Raw genomic sequence first — 17,239 nt, 5'->3', positions numbered from 1 at the left:
TTGGTGCCTGAATTACAAAGCCAGTGTCCCTGTGTCTGTCTTCATTTGTGGGTGTCCCGCTGGCATTGACACAGCTTCTGCCCCTGGCACACCCCTAACCCTTTATTATGTGTTATAGCTTAGTTAAGTCTGAGCCTTTTGAACATTTTACTATAAATTACTTTCCTCTTATTCTTTCTTTATTACAATAAGGACATTATCTTGATTAAAAAAACTTTTTTGTACGTGGGTGGGTTATATTATCCATAAACTTCATTTCAGGGTGGTAAAGGGAGCATACAAAATATTTATTATAACATTAATCTATGCTACAAATCAAAACAGCAGTTACCCCTGAGGGTGGGGGGTGGGCGGTAAGAGGACTGACTGCAAAAGGGCACAAAGGAATGTTCTGGATGGAAATGTTCTCTGCCTTGATTGAGGTGGTGTACAATTGTCAAAACTCATCCAACTGCACACTTAAAGTGGGCGCGTTTTACTGTAATTGTAATGTAAATTATACCTCACTCGAGTGGAATAAAACAAATTTTTAGATATCTGCATAGAAACTTTAAAAACAGAGTTGACCAGGCGCAGTGGCTCAGGCTTGTAATCCCAGCACTTTGGGAGGCTGAGGCAGGTAAATCACCTGAGGTCAGGAGTTCAAGACAGTCCGGCCAACGTGGTGAAACCCCATCTCTACTAAGAATACAAAATTAGCTGGGTGTGGTGGTGGGCACCTGTAATCCCAGCTACTTGGGAAGCTGAGACATGAGAATTGCTTGAACCCAGGAGGTGGAGGTTGCAGTGAGCCAAGATCTCACTGCTGCACTCCAGCCTGGGCAACAGAGCAAGCCCCTGTCTCAAAAAAAACCCAAACCTAACAAACAAACAAAACCGTAGACTTGTTCTAGAAAGCAGATAGGTGGGGATCTGCTAAGGCCTTGAAATTGATTAAGTGGATTTAGACTGGCATTTAAAAACAAAAGCAAAAACAAGAGATTGGAGGCTAGCACTGCCCACATTGCGAATCTTGCACAAGTTATATAAAACTTTTTATTTTTTGAGACAGAGTCTCACTCTGTCACCCAGGCTGGAGTGCAGTGGCACGATCTCAGCTCACTGCAACCTCCACCTCCTGGGTTCAAGCAATTCTCCCACTCAGCCTCCTGAGTAATTTCAGGTGCATGCCACCACGCCCAGCTAACTTTTTTTGTATTTTTAGTAGAGATGAGGTTTCACCATGTTGGTCAGGCTGGACTTGAACTCCTGACCTTAAGTGATCCATCTGCCTCGGCCTCCCAAAGTCCTGGGATTACAGGGGTGCGACTGGTCAAGTTATATAAACTTTAAATTACACAATAGAGATACGTATATGCATGCTAGGTTGTGATGTAAGTACATTTCTTATTTTGAATTGTAGTCAGAAACTTTGAAAAAACTCTAAAATGGTACTCACCAGACTTTCAAACAGAGGTCTCTTACTGCTTTTGCAGCAATGTCGGAGATGTGATTAGATCATCATGATTTTATCCTAGAAGCTTGACAGTCAGAAGCTTGTGTTTGAAAGAGGATTAAATGTGGTAGAGTGAGTTCTAATAACAGAAACCACAGGGATGGGGAATCAAAAGAGTGTTGGGGTGAGAACTGAATGTCATCGTTCATAACGATGTCTAAATTTGATCAATGCAGAATTCACACGAACAAAACTGGAAAAATACTTCCAAATTGCACCACATGCAAAGGGCTAATTTTAATAGATTTCCCACAAATGAATAAGAAAAGGAACAATCTCATCTAGGAAAAAAAATCGCTTGAACTCGGGAGGTGGAGGTTGCGGTGAGCTGAGATTGCCCCATTGGACTCCAGCCTGTGCAACAAGAGCGAAACTCCTACTCAAAAGAAAGAAGGAAAAAGAAACAGAGAGAAAAATACAACAGAATTTTAGAAACCAGACTTCTCGTCCTGGCATGGTGGCTCATGCCTGTAATCCCAGCACTTTGGGAGGCCGAGGCAGGAGGATCACATGAGGTCAGGAGTTTGAAACCAGCCTGGCCAACATAGTGAAACCCTGTCTCCACCAAAAATACAAAAAAATTAGCTGGGCGTAATGGTGTGCACCTGTAGGCCCAGCTACTTGGGAGGCTGAGGCAGGAGAATCACTTCAACCCAGGAGGCGGAGGTTGCAGTGAGCCAAGATTGCACCACTGCACTCCAGCCTAGGCAACAGAATGAGACTCTATCTAAAAAAAAAAAAAAAAGAAAAAAAAACAGAAAAAAAACCTGAGGGTGCTATTAAGAAGGTGCGAATGTGCGAATGGCCACTGTGAACAGCTGGCAGACCCTGCCACGCCTTCCCCCCCTCCCATCAGCCTCATTTGTGCCTCTCCCTCCGTTGCCACCTTCTCTGTCACCACCCCAGCCTCACGACTCTCTCCTTGACACTATCATCTCTGTCTCAAAAACAAAAAGCAATCAAAACAAACAAGTAAACAACAACAAAAACTCCAGACTTCTCAAGAACAACATTGCAAACAAGAAGATGAGAAGACAATGCCTGGACAATTCCAGAAGAAATAGATTCTGGTCGCTGAACTCTGTAGCCAGTCAACTATCAATTAAGTCAGAGGGGAGGCTGAAGACATTTTCAGACGCGTACAGTCTCAAACATTTACCTCCCATGAAACCTTGCTCAAGAAGCTCCAGGATGGCCGGGCGCCGTGACACACCTGTAATCCCAGCACTTTGGGAGGCTGAGGCAGGCAGATCATGAGGTCGGAAGTTCGAGACCAGCCTGGCCAACATGGTGACACCCCACCTCTACTAAAAATACAAAAATTAGCTGGGCGTGGTGGCACGCACCTGTAATCCCAGCTACTCGGGAGGCTGAGGCAGGAGAATCGCTTGAACCCGGGAGACAGAGGTTGCAGTAAGCCGAGGTCATGCCACTGCACTCCAGCCTGAGAGACAGAGCGAGACTCCCTCTCGGGGAAAAAAAAAAAAACAAAACTCCAGGATGTGCTCCACTGAAATGAGAGTGCCACCAAGAAAGAGGGGAGCACTCGGATCCAGGACACAGGGGACCTGACGCAGGAGAGAGTGAGGGGCTCCTCAGGATGGCAGCAAAGGAGGTCCCAGCATGGCAGCAAGGCATCAAAGTCAGAGGGCAGCCGGGCATGGTGGTGTGTGCCTGTGATCCCATCTACTGGAGAGGCTGCGGCAGGAGGATCGCTTGAATCCAGGAGCTCAAGGCTGCAGTGAGCCATGATCATGCCACTGCACTCCAGCCTGGGTAGCAGACTGACCCTTTCTCTAATACAGATATAAAAAATAAATATATGACATTTATTTCTGTTATATAACAATTACTTATTTCTATATATTTCTATATATAATTCTTTTTTCTTTTTTTGAGATGGAGTTTCACTCTTGTTGCCCAGGCTGGAGCACAACGGTGCTGCTTGGCTCACTGCAACCTCCGCCTCCCGAGTTCAAGCGATTTTCCTGCCTCAGCCTCTGGAGTAGCTGAGATTACAGACACGCACCCCCATGCCTGGCTAATTTTGTATTTTAGTTTCTCCATGTTGGTCAGGCTGGCCTTGAACTCTCAATCTCAGGTGATCCGCCCGCCTCGGCCTCTCAAAGTGCTGGGATTACAGGCGTGAGCCACCGCCCCCGACCCTATATATAATTCTGTAATATAAAATTACTTATTTCTATTACATAAAAATACATTAGAAAAGGTTAGAGGGCAAGCAGTCCAGAGAGGCCTGTGTGACTCATGCGGTGGACGTGGCGAGGGCAGTCGTCGCCAGCGTGCCAACTGCCACTGTGCTGCTGTTTTTTGGTTTTGGGTTTTTGGCTTTTTTTGAGACGGTGTCTCATTCTGTTGCCCAGGCTGGAGTGCAGTGGTATGATGACCTTGGCTCACTGCACCCTTGACCTGGGCTCAAACGATCCACCCACTTCAGCCTCCCAAGTAGCTGGGGAGACAGGTGCACACCACCACACCTGCCTAATTTTTGTAGAGTCGGGGTTTCACCATGTCACCCAGTCTGATCTTGAACTCCTGAGCTGAAGCTTGACCTCCAAAGTGCTGGGATTGCAGGTGTGAGCCACTGCGCCCAGCCTCTGTTTTGCTTTTTAAGTTGAGGAGAGTATGGCTGGGTGAACTGAACCTCTTTCCTTCCTTCCTCCCTCCCTCTCATTCTCTCTCTTTTCTTTCTTTTTTCTTCCTTCTTTCCTTCCTTCCTCCCTTCTTCTTTCTTTCCTTCCTTCCTTCCCTTCCTTCTTTCCTTCCTTCCTCCTTTCCTTTCTCTTTCTTCCTTCCCTTCCTTCCCTCCCTCCCTTCCTCCCTCCCTTCCTCCCTCCCTTCCTTCCCTTCCTTCCTTCCCTCCCTCCCTCCCTCTCTTCCTCCCTTCCTTCCTTCCTTCCCTCCCTCCTTTCTTTCTCTTTCATTATTGGAGACAGGATCTCACTATATTACCTAAGCTGCTCTTGAACTCCTGGGCTCAAGGGATCCTCCCACCTCAGCCTCCCAAACCGCCACATCTGGCCCACATTCCTGTCTATACTTGACTTGCCTTGACTGTGGCCGAGACCCTGTTCTCCCTGCGTGACCTGCCAGGGACCCAGGAGCATACTCACTTCCCTTTAGTAACTGTGCTGCTCGGCCCCCGCCTGACAGCCTGTGGAGGGCTGGGCTGCTCCTGGAGGGAGGACACGCAGACCTGACCGCACTTCTGCTGACCGTGCACGATGTGACCCATGCCTCAGCCTGACAGATCCCCGGTTGGTGGTCGGTCATGTGCCCTCTAGGACTCAACTCACGAGGAGGGGTTTGTGTAGACCCTCAGGGAAGCTCCCACCAGATTTGCCCTTGATAGGACCCAGCTCATCCTTCACACAAGAGGAGCCAGGCTGCCCTTTCCTCACACAGATGGATGGCCTTGCTCTCCAGTGGGTTTTCATTTATTTATTTGCAGACAGGGTCTCACTCTATCACCTAGGCTAGAGTGCAGTGGTGAGATCTTGGCTCACTGCAACCTCTGCCTCCCTCCCGGGCTCAAGTGATCCTCCCGCCTCAGCTTCCCAAATAGCTAGGACTGCGGGCACACATCACGACACCTGGCTAATTTTTGTATTTTTTGTAGAGATGGGGTTTCGCCATGTTGGCCAGGCTGGTATCAAACTCCTGGGCTCAAGTGATCTGCCCACTTCGGCCTCCCAAAATGCTGGGATTACAGGTGTGAGCCACTACACCCAGCCCACTAAGACATTTTTTAAGGCAATTTTTTTCTTTTTTGAGACAGTCTTGCTCTGTCACCCAGGCTGGAGTGCAGTGGTGCGATCTCAGCTCACTGGAGCCTCCACCTCCTGGGTTCAAGCAATTCTCCTGCCTCAGCCTCCTGAGTAGCTGGGACTAAAGGTACATGCCACCACGCCAGGCTAATTTATGTATTTTTAGTAGAGATGGGGTTTTACCATGTTGGCCAGAATGGTCTTGATCTCCTGACCTCCTCATCCACTCACCTCAGCCTCCTAAAATTCTGGGCTTACAGGTGTGAGCCACCACGCTTGGCTAAGGCAATATTTTTTGGGGTACAGGGTCTTGCTCTGTTGCCCAGGCTGGAGTGCAGTGGCACAATCACAGCTCATTGCAACCTCCTGGGATCAAGTGATCCTCTCACCTCAGCCTCCTGAGGTGAGGAGGTAGGAGGATTTTAAAAAGCCTGTAGGACTTTAAAATCTTTCAACACTCCTCAACATGACTCCAGTGGAAAATGGTGTACCCAACGACGGTACAATAAATAGTTGGGGCCGGGCGTGTGGCTCACACCTGTAATCCCAGCACTGTGGGAGGCTGAGGAGGGAGGATCACTTGAGATCAGGAGTTTAAGAGCAGCCTGACCAACATGGTAAAACCTGTCTCTACTAAAAAAATATTTTAAAATAAGTAGCCAGGTGTGGTGGCGTGTGCCTGTAATCCCAGCGACTTGGAAGGCTGAGGCTGGAAGAGTCGCTTGAACCCAGGAAGTGGAGTTTGCAGTGAGCCAAGATCACCCCACTGCACTCTAGCCTGGGTGACAGAGTGAGACTCCATCTCAAAAAATAAAATAAAATAAAACAAAAATAAATCACTGGGCCAATATTTATGAAGCTCATGTTGTTTGAGGGTTTTGTCTGTCCCTGACCACAGTTCCGGATCTTATGGAACTGTCACGTGCACCCCATAATACAGCTGTGCTTGGAGGCTGGGCACGGTGGCTCACGCCTGTAATGCCAGCACTTTGGGAGGCTGAGGCAGGTGGATTGCTTCAGCTCAGGAGTCTGAGACCCGCCTGGTCAGCAAAGCAAGACTCTATCTCTACAAAAAAATTAAAAATTCACCTGAGGGCCGGGCGCGGTGGCTCACGCCTGTAATCCCAGCACTTTGGGAGGCTGAGGTGGGTGGATCACGAGGTCAGGAGATCGAGACCATCCTGGTCAACATGGTGAAACCCCGTCTCTACTAAAAATACAAAAAATTAGCTGGGCACGGTGGTGCGTGCCTGTAATCCCAGCTACTCAGGAGGCTGAGGCAGGAGAATTGCTGAACCCAGGAGGCGGAGGTTGCAGTGAGCCGAGATTGCGCCATTGCACTCCAGCCTGGGTAACAAGAGTGAAACTCCATCTCAAAAAAAAAAAAAAAAATTCACCTGAGCGTGGTGGCGTGAACCTGTAGTCCCAGCTACTAGGGAGGTTGAGGTGGGAAGATCACTTGAATCCAGGAGTTTGAGGCTGCAGTGAGCTGTGATCATGCCACTGCACTACAACCTGGGCACAGAGCGAGACTCTGTCTTAAAAAACAAAAGACGGCTGGGCGCAGTGGCTCACGACTGTAATCCCAGCATTTGGGAGGCCGAGGTGGGCAGATCATCTGAGGTCAGAAGTTCGAGACCAGCCTGGCCAATATGGTGAAACCCCGTTTCTACTAAAAAAACACACAGATTAGCCAGGTATGGTAGCACGCGCCTGTAGTCCCAGCTACTCGGGAGGCTGAGGCAGGAGAATCACTTGAACCCAGGAGGCAGAGGTTGCAGTGAGCCGAGATCATAACACTGTACTCCAGCCTGGGCGACAAGAGTGAAACTCCATCTCAAAAAAAAAAAAAAAAAAAGACAAAAACAAACACGTGCTGGGAGATGACACAGGACTTGAGGCCTGAAATCCAGGACGAGATGGCAGAGGGATGAATTGGAGACAGTGGGGCCTGGTGGTTAAGGCCAAGGAGGCACAAGGGAATGAATCTCAGCTTACTATTTTTTTTTTGAAACAGAGTCTTGTTCTGTCGCCCAGGCTGGAGTGCAGTGATGCAATCTCAGCTCACTGCAACTTCCACCTCCCAGGTTCAAGTGATTCTCTTGCCTCAGCCTGCTGAGTGTCTGAGAACACAGGCGTCCACCACCGCATCCGACTAATTTTTGTATGTTTAGTAGAGACAGAGTTTCACCATGTTGGCCAGGCTGCTCTTAAACTCCTGACCTCAGACGAGCCACCTGCCTCAGTCTCCCAAAGTGCTAAGATTACAGGCATGAGCCACTGCACGTGGCCCAGCTCTTCTTACTGACAGTGGGATGTCAGGTAAGTGAGCTCACTTCTCTGAACCTCAGTTTCCTCTTCTGTAATAGAAAATGGGAGTATGCAAAGCAGTGAGGAATCCATGCTATCACACATGGCTCACAGTGAGTCTTCAGCGAACTGGCTGTGGCCGTGATTACGAGGTGAAGCCTTGGATGGGCTGTCCTGGGTCTGTCACAGGAAGCCACCCCATTGGAGAGGGTGAGTCACTCTTCCTTCCTGCTGTAATTTGAAGCAGGGTGGCATCTCTTGGGAGGTGAGCTGTGACCCGGGCATGCTGTCACCTCTGGTGGCTCACAGGTCCCCTGACGTGTGACATCATACACAGTCAGAATGAAATCAACGAGCTCAAAGTTTGGGATAGAGGAAATGGTTCTGGAGGGAGATGGAGGTTGCAGTGAGCCAAGATCGTGCCATTGCACTCCAGCCTGGGTGAAAGAAAGAAAGAAAGAAAGAAAGAAAGAAAGAAAGAGAAAGAAAGGAAGGAAGAAAGGAAGAGAAAGAGAGAAAGAAAAAGGAAGGAAGGAAGGGAGAGAGAAAGAAAGAAAAAGGAAGGAAGAGAGGAAGGAAGGAAGGAAGGAAGGAGAGCAGGACCCATAAGTAGGGTTTTGGCCTGGGTAACGGGGCAGAGATGTGTTTGAGATTCTCCCCAGACTCGCCACTCTGGGTATGTGCTTGCTTATTCCAGAACTGGCTACTTAGTCCATCCACAGTTTCATTCACGGGGGCAAGGAAAAAAGGGTTGCTCATTTTACTATCTGGAATTTGATGGAAAGAGGCGAATCTCTGGAGTTGATCTTACTATGTGTCAAAGGGTTTGGAGAACATTGATTAAGGAAGCATTTTCCTGATTGATGAAAAAATAACTCAGTTATGTTCATCTACCCCGGTAGGTGATGCGGTGTGTTATGTAGTACTTAATGAAAATATAATGAAGAAGCAAGCAAGCATTCAGCCAGCCGTTCGGGGCGACGGACTCTCCAGCCCAGAACCATGACCCAATTTATCCGTAACCTTGTGGAGACCCTGGCGCTGGTGAACGCTGCTGTGACTTATTCGAAGCCTCAATTGGCCACATTTCGGTGCTATGCCGAGATTGAGCTGACTCCTCCCACCCCTGCTGAGATCCCTAGAGGTATTCAGAGCCTGAAAAATATTCAAGAGTGCTCAGACTGGTAGCTTCGAACCACTCCCAGTTGAGGGAGCTGTGCTGAATGGTTTGCAGGCCACGGAGGGGCTGCTGTGCTTTTACGTCGGAGAGATCGTAGGCAACCGTGGCATCGTTTGCTACAATGTCCGAAGACCAATCTTTAGCATGTGGTTACATTTGATTTATTATTTGAGTGTTGTTGGACCACATGTGATCAGACTGCTATCCGAATAAAATAAGATTTGTCAAAACAAACTGAAAGAAAGAAAAGAAAAGAAGATGCTTCTACACTCACCTCCTCCTCCCAATCTCGAATTCTAGGATGCAGCACTTAGTTGGGCAGCAAGAATGGGTACAGGCTCCAGTAGTCACTAGGATTCATCCATGTATTCGATCGTTGAATAAATCCTCACCGCAAACCTGCTATGTGCCAGACAGCCAACATCCCTGCCTTCCTGGAGCTGTTAGGAAGCCAGGGCCGACGGCTCCAGAGGGGTGCTAGACTGTTAACATAATAAACGGGTAACTATTACAGTCTATTAGAAGGTGATGAATGCCACGAAACAAATATTAGCCAGGGTAAGCTTAGGGCAGGGGTCAGCAGCCTCAGCCCGGGGGCCAGATCCAGCCTACAATCTAAGAATGGTTTTTACTGTTTTGTTTTGTTTTTTCTTTTTGAGATGAAGTCTGTCTCTGTCACCCCGGCCGGAGTACAGTGGCACAATCTCGGCTCACTGCAACCTCCGTCTCCCAGGTTCAAGCGATTCTCTTAATAGCTGGGATTACAGGCACCTGCCGCCGTCTATTTTTCGTATTTTTAGTAGAGACGGGGTTTCACCATGTTGGCCAGGCTGGTCTCAAACTCCTGACCTCAAGTGATCTGCCTGCCTTGGCCTCCCAAAGTGCTGGGATCGCAGACATGAGCCACCAATGCCTGTCCTGGTTTTTACTTTAAAGAATTTTTTTTTTTTTTTCCAGACAGGGTCTCACCTCTGTCACCAGGCTGGAGTGCAGTGGTGTGATCATGGCTCACTGCAGCCTCAACCTCCCAGGCTCAGATAATCCTCCCACCTCAGCCTCCCAGGTAGCTGGGACTACACACATGCACCACCATGCCCTGCTAATTTTAGTATTTTTTTAAGAGATGGGGTCTTGCTGTATTGCCCTGGCTGGTCTCAAACTTCAGGACTCAAGTGACCCTTTTGCCTCGGCTTTCTAGAGCTCTGGAATTACAGGCGTCGGCAATTGTGCTTGGTTGATTTTTACATTTTTTAATGGTTGGAAAACAAAACCAAAAACAAAGTAATATTTTCTGGTATATGAAAATTATATGAATTTCGGCCGGGCAAGGTGGCTCACACCTATAATCCCAGCACTTTAGGAGGCCAAGGCAGGCAGATCACCTGAGGTCAAGATTTCGAGACCAGCCTGACTAACATGGTGAAACCTCATCTCTACTAAAAATGCAAAAATTATCCTGATGTGGTGGTGGGTGCCTGTAATTCCAGCTACTCAGGAGGCTGAGGCAGGAGAACTGCTTGAACCCAGGAGGTGGAGGTTGCAGGTGAACTGAGATAGTGCCACTGCACTCCAGCCTGGGTGACAAGAAGGAAACTTTGTCTCAGAAAAGGAAAAAAAGAAAAGGAAGTTATAGTTATATTGATTTCAAATTTCAGTGTCTGTAAGTTTGTTTGATTTTTAGAGATGAGGTCTCACTATGTTGGCCATGTTGGTCTTGAATTCTTGGCCTCAAGCAATCCTCCTGCCTTGGCCTCCCAAAGTGCTAGCATGAGCTACTGCGCCGGGTCTCTGTACGGTTTTACTGGAACACACACACACTCATTGGGTCCCATAAAGTCTACGGCTGCTTTTGTGTGATGGCGGAGTCCAGTAGCTGTGACGGAGGCTGTGTGGCTTGCAAATCTTAAAATATTTAATATCTTTCCCTTTACCAAAAAACGTTTGCAGATTTTTGGCTTGAGGGGTGGGGAGTAATGTGTGGAGGTAGACTGTAATTTTATATTAGTCAAGGGGAGGGCTCCCTGAGAAAGTGTCATCTGGGTAAGGCCTGAGGGAAGGAGAGAAGGGGCTATAGGGCCCCTTCCCCAGGTGAAGAATGTTCTAGGTTGAGGGAACAGGCAGTGAGAAGGCCCTGAATTGGGGACGTGACTGAAACGTTCAAAGAACGGTGTAGAGGCCGGGCGAGGTGGCTCACACCTGTAATCCCAGCACTTTGGGAGGCCGGGGTGGGCAGATCACTTAAGATCAGCTGTTCAAAACCAGCCTTGGCAACATGGTGAAACCCCACCTCTACTAAAAAAAACAAAAATTAGCTGGGCATGGTGGTGGGCACCTGTAGTCCCAACTACTCCACAGGCTGAGGCAGGAGAATTGCTTGAACCTGGGAAGTGGAGGTTGCAGTGAGCAGAGACTGCACCACTGCACTCTACCCTGGGCGACAGAGCAAGACTCCATCTCAAAAAACAAAGAACAGCGTAGAAGCTTCGTGCCTGAACCAGCCGTGGGTGAGGGCACGTAGTGAGAGATAAGGACAGAGAGGTGATGGGCGGGTCACATGGGGTCTCATGGGCCACCGGGAGGTCTCTGGCTTTCCCCTGAGTGAGAGGATCAGGAGGGCTCTGAGCGGGGGAGAGATGTGATCTCACTCAGGTGTTCAGAGGACCCCTCTGGTTGTCTCAGTGGGTGTCAGAGTGCAGGGGGTGTCTCCAAAGCCCTTCCAAAGCCCTGGCTTTTCTCCATGAATGCCATCTCTCAGATAGGGTGAAGTAAGCCACACAATGGAATATTATGAGCCAGTAGCAAAGAATGTTTAGAAGAGTCCAGTAAAAATAGCATCAGACTGTGGTATGATTGTGATTCAACCCAATTCCTGTGTATAAGAAGAAATGCTGCAAGCCTTCTCAATGGCCACTGAGTGAGTGAATGAAATCTTTTGTAAATAATTGCAGTTGTTATATATGGAGCTCTTTCTTGGTGCCCCACCCCGGGTTACACGTTTTACATGCTGTATCTTTCCGAGCACTTGCAAGGTAGGCACTGTATATCAGTTTTAGATATCAGGTCACCGAGGCTAACACAGGGGCAGACACTCACTGAAGGTTACCCAGTCACAAAGTGGCAGAACCAGAATTCAAAACCCAGATTTGTGGCCATGTGCAGTGGTTCACACCTGTAATCCCAGCACTTTGGGAGGCCGAGGTGGGAGGATTGCTTGAGGCCAGGAGTTCGAGGTCACAGTGAAGCTATGATTGCACCAATGTGCTCCAGCCTGGGTGACAGAGTGAGACCCTGTCTCTGAAAACAAATAAAAACCCAGGTTTGTTAGTTCCTTGAACAAACCTCCCTGGCTCTTTCTAAGTTTTCAGTAATGAGATGCTAATATTTTCTTTTTTAGTTTTTTTTTTGTTTGTTTTTTGTTCTTTTTGAGACAGAGTCTTACTCCATTGCCCAGGCTAGAGTGTAATGGCGTGATCTCAGCTCACTGCAACCTCTGCCTCCAAGGTTCAAGCGATTCTCTTGCCTCAGCCTCCTGAGCAGCTGGGATTACAGGCATGCACCACCATGCCCGGCTAATTTTTGTATTTTTAGTAGATACGGGATTCCACTATGTTAGCCAGGCTGGTCTCGAACTCCTGACCTCATGATCTACCCACCTCGGCCTCCCAAAGCACTGGGATTACAGGTATGAGCCACCAAGCCCGGCTAATGCTGCTACTATATTCATAATGGGGAAATACTTATTAAAAAAGAAGTCTCCTTAAGAAAGTAGACTCAGACCAGGCATGGTGGCTCACACCTGTAATTCTAGCACTTTGGGAGGCCGAGGTGGGCAGATCACGAGGTCAAGAGATTGAGACCATCCTGGCCAACATAGTGAAACCCCATCTACTAAAAATACAAAAATTAGCTGGGTGTGGTGGCATGCAGCTGTAGTCACAGCTACTTGGGAGGCTGAGGCAGGAGAATTGCTTGAACCCAGGAGGTGGAGGTTGCAGTGAGCTGAGATCGTGTCACTGCACTACAGCCTGGTGCCTGGCGACAGAACAAGACTCTGTCTCGAAAAGAAAGAAAGAAAGAAAGAAAAGAAAGAAAGAAAGAAAGAAAGAAAGAAAGAAAGAAAGAAAGAAAGAAAGAAAGAAAGAAAGGAAGAGAAAGAAAGAAAGAAAGAAAGGAAGACTCATTTTATTTTATTAGCCATAAAATTTAAAATCCTACCTCACACTGCACATAAAAATCAGTTCTAGAGAAATTGCCAACCTAAGGGTAACTCAAATGAGAAAGCTCTTGAAAAATAACAGAAGAGGCCAGGTGCAGTGGCTCACTCCTATAATGCCAACAATTTGGGAGGTCAAAGTGGGAGGATCATTTGAGTCCAGGAGGCTGAGGCAGGTGTATCACCTGAGGTCAGGAGTTCAAGACCATCCTGACCAACATGGTGAATCCCTGTCTGTACTGAAAATACCAAAATTAGCTGGGTGTAGTGGTGTGCGTCTGTAATCCCAACTACTCAGGAGGCTGAGGCAGGAGAATTGCTGGAACCTGGGAGGCAGAGGTTGCAGTCAGCAGAGATCTTGCTATTGCACTCTAGCCTGGGCAACAGAGTGAGACTGTCTAAATAAATAAATAAATAGAGATAGAAATAAACAAAATTAGCCAGGCGCAGTGGTAGTACCTGCCTGTGGTTCCAGCTACTGGGAGGCTGAGGTGGGATGATTGCTTGAGCCAGGGAGGTAGAGGCTGCAGTGAGCTCTGATGATGCCACTTCATTACAGCCTAGGTGACAGAGCAAGACCCTAGCTCTAAAAAAATAAAATAAATAAACCAATAAAAATGGACAACCCAATAGAAAACCGGGCAAGACACTTGAACAAGCACATCACTAAAAGGATATCCAAAAGGCTGATATGCAAATGAAGAGATGTTCAATTTCATTACTCAGCAGGGAAATGCAAATTAAAACTACAATGAGCTACCACTAAACACCCACCAGAATGACTAAAAATAAAGCACCTGACAATGCTTTATTGGTGCCAAGTGTTGGCAGGGATGTGGAACAATGGAAATGTTCTAACATGGCTGGTGGGAGGAGAAGAAATTATTACAATCACTTTGGAAACCTCTTTGGCTGTATCTACCGAAGATAAAGATATATACACCTTATGACCCAGGCTTTTTTTTCTCTCTTTTTTTTTTTTTGCACAATCTCGGCTCGCTGCAACCTCCACCTCCCGGGTTCAAGCGATTCTCCTGCCTCAGCCTCCCGAGTGACTGAGATTATAGGCACACACCACCATGCTCCAATAATTTTGTATGTTTAGTAGAGATGGGGTTTTTCCATGTTGGTCAGGCTGGTCTCGAACTCCTGACCTCAGATGATTCTCCTGCCTCAGCCTCCCAAGTGACTGAGATTATAGGCATGTACCACCATGCTCCAATAATTTTGTATGTTTAGTAGAGACAGGGTTTTTCCATGTTGGTCAGGCTGGTCTCGAACTCCTGACCTCAGATGATCCACCCACTTCGGCCTCCCAAAGTGCTGGGATTACAGGTATGAGCCACCACGGCTGGCGTTGGTTTATACCCAACAGAAATGTGTACATATGTTTAACAAAATACATACTAGATTGTTGAACGCAGCACTATTTGCAAAAGCCAAAAAAAAAAAAAAAAAAGGAAGTAACTCAAATTTCCATTGACAATTGGTTTTCATAGATAAACCAACTAATAAATTGATAAATAAACTATTGATGGCCAGGCACGGTGGCTCATGCTGTAATTTCAACACTTTGGGAAGAGGAGGCAGGCAGATCACCTGAGGTCAGGAGGTCAAAACCAGCCTGGCCAACACGGAGAAACCCTGTCTTTACTAAAAATACACAATTAGCTGGGCATGGTGGTGCATGCCTGTAATCCCAGCTATTTGGGAGGCTCAGGCGGGAGACTCACTTGAACCTGGGAGGTGGAGGTTGCAGTGAGCCGAGATCGTGCCATTGCACTCCAGCCTGGGCAACAAGAACAAAACTGTCGCAAAAATGAAACGAAAAACAAAACAAAACAAAAAACCGCCACTGATACATAAATGGGGCTGTATTCACATAATGGAGTGCTCCTTGGCAATAAGAAGGAAAATGGGTTTCAATTATATGCCCGACTCAGGTAAATTTCCCAATCATAAAGTGGAGTGAAAGAGTTCATCCCGTATACTTCTATTTACACCATGTGCAAAACTAGGCAAAATGAAACCACTGCGTATAGGGAGGCATACTTAGGTAGGGAAACCAAAGTCAGGTAAAAGTCAAGCTGATTCCTTCACCGAAAGGAGAAAGCTGTGCTGGAGAGGAAGCAGGTGGGGGCTTGGGGGAAGCCTAGGTAAGATTATTTTTCTTTCACCTGGTGGGTAGTCACACAGGTGTATTCTCTCTGTCATATTCGTTCAGTGGGACATTTATGTCTATGTACTGTTCTGCATGTATATCACGTTTCATAATTTAAAAGGTTTAAATTTGCTGAGCACAGCGGCTCACACCTGTAATTCCAGCACTTTGGGAAGCCAAGGTGAGCAGATCACTTGAGGTCAGGAGTTCAAAACCAGCCTGGCCAACACAGTAAAACCCTGTCTCTACTAAAAATACAAAAATTAGCCAGGTGTGGTGGCACACGCTTATAATCCCAGCTACTCAGGAGGCTGAGGCATGAGAATCGCTTGAGCTTGGGAGCTGGAGGTTGCAGTGAGCTGAGATCTCACCGCTGCACTCCAGCTTGGGCGATGGAGTAAAATGACTTAGAAAACTAGGCTTATTATAACCCTGTCTTTCAAACTGGGCAGAGTAGACGTCTTGGGTATGATAATAAATAGAAAATTGAATGGGGGCACTTGCTTTGTGCTAGGCACTGTTCTAAGGGGTTTCTATCTACGCATTATTTAATCCTTGCAACAACCCTATAAGGCACTACTATTGTTCCCATTTCACAGATGGGGAAACTGAGGCACCGTGTGGTTAAGTCACTTGTCTAAGCTAGCCAATGCTGAGAGAGATTTATGAACAGGCTATCTAGCCCCAGAGTCGATGCTCTGTTTCCCACCACAAGCTTACACCTGAGCTATCCACCCTCACCCACCTGTCAGGGTTCAACCAGATGGAATTCCAGTGGGCCTTTTTCACCTGGGCTGGTGGTTGGGAATCCAGGAGCTACATGAACTTGGATAGGGGAAATGTGTTTTTACCTCTCCTTTTACTACACTTTAGCAGTTCTCAAACACCTATGGATCCCCAAGACCTTTTTCAGGGGGTTAGTGAGGTCAAACTATTTTTATAATTACACTAAGATGTTTGTCCTTTTCATTCTCCAGAGACTACCTGATCCATGATAATGTCATCACTCTGATGGCTAACAGAAATATATGCATGTATATTTGTGTGTGTTTTTAAAACTCAGTTTTCAGCCAGGCGTGGTGGTTCATGCCTGTAGTCCCAGCTACTCGGGAGGCTGAGGCTCAAAAATCACTTGAACCTGGGACGCAGAGGTTGCAGAGCACTCCAGCCTGGGCAACAGAGTGAGACTCTGTCTCAAAACACACACACACACACACACACACACACACACACACACACAGTCTCAATAGCACTGGTTTCCTTTGTAATTCTGTACCTTTATTTTATGCATGTATCAACATGATCCTGAGAAGAGCTTAACCAGCTTGCCAGAGACACCTTCATCACGTAAAAGGTTAGGAACCTCCCATTCTGAAGAACTAAGAATAAGGGGAGGTTATCACTGGTGGCCACAGGAGTGGTGGGTACTCAAGTTTGGCTAATAGAGCTGCTTTTTTTTCTATTTTAGGCTGTAATGGAGACTCTGGAAGTGGGAAGGAAAAAAAACAGTGCAAAAGGCTCGTTTTGAATTTCCCACACGCCTAGTGCCAATTTCTGAAATTAGTGTCCACAACCAGTAGAAGTCTATATACTCTGAATTTACAAAGCCACGTGGTGGCGGGTCATTGCATCTGCAGTCAGGATACGATGGGGAAACTGGAAATCCGGACCCCCTAGACTTTTCCTGCTGCTGCTTTTGTGGCAAGCCCTCCCCACATTCAAACAGCTTGCAAAGGTTTACAGGGAAGAAAGCTAACTTGCTCCCTAGACGTCAGCTTCTGGAGTTGATGCATTAATAACGACAAAAAGAACAGCTGATTCTTATCCAGCCCTTACTCTGGGCCGGGCCCTGTTATCAGCACGAAGTTTCAGACATCAACTGGTTTACTCCTCACAGCAGCCCATGGGGTATAGACGATCATCACCTCCTTTTTACAGGTGAAAACACCTGAGGTTCTGCGAGGTTGAGTAACTCACCCAGGTCGCACAGCTCAGAAAGCCCACAGCAATTCCGGGGTTCCGGTTTTGTTTTCAGGGTGCCCCGGGCTTCTGAGGAGGAGTCAGTGGGCTCAGCATGGAGAAGGTGGTGGCCGCA

General features: G+C 47.4%; 1 pseudogene; it reads left to right on the top strand.

Annotated features, from left to right (window-relative positions):
• The first annotated feature begins 8,592 nt into the window (after nt 1-8,592).
• LOC105707627 (ATP synthase subunit g, mitochondrial-like) lies at nt 8,593-17,197 on the top strand (annotated as a pseudogene).
• Nucleotides 17,198-17,239: the final 42 nt, after the last annotated feature.

This window comes from Aotus nancymaae, unplaced genomic scaffold, assembly GCF_030222135.1.
Source record: "Aotus nancymaae isolate 86718 unplaced genomic scaffold, 86718_ANA_hifiasm-v0.15.2.pri h1tg000028l, whole genome shotgun sequence".
Taxonomy (NCBI): Eukaryota; Metazoa; Chordata; class Mammalia; order Primates; family Aotidae; genus Aotus; species Aotus nancymaae.
The sequence above is the reverse complement of the archived record's forward strand: the minus strand, read 5'-3'. Positions and strand labels throughout refer to the sequence as shown.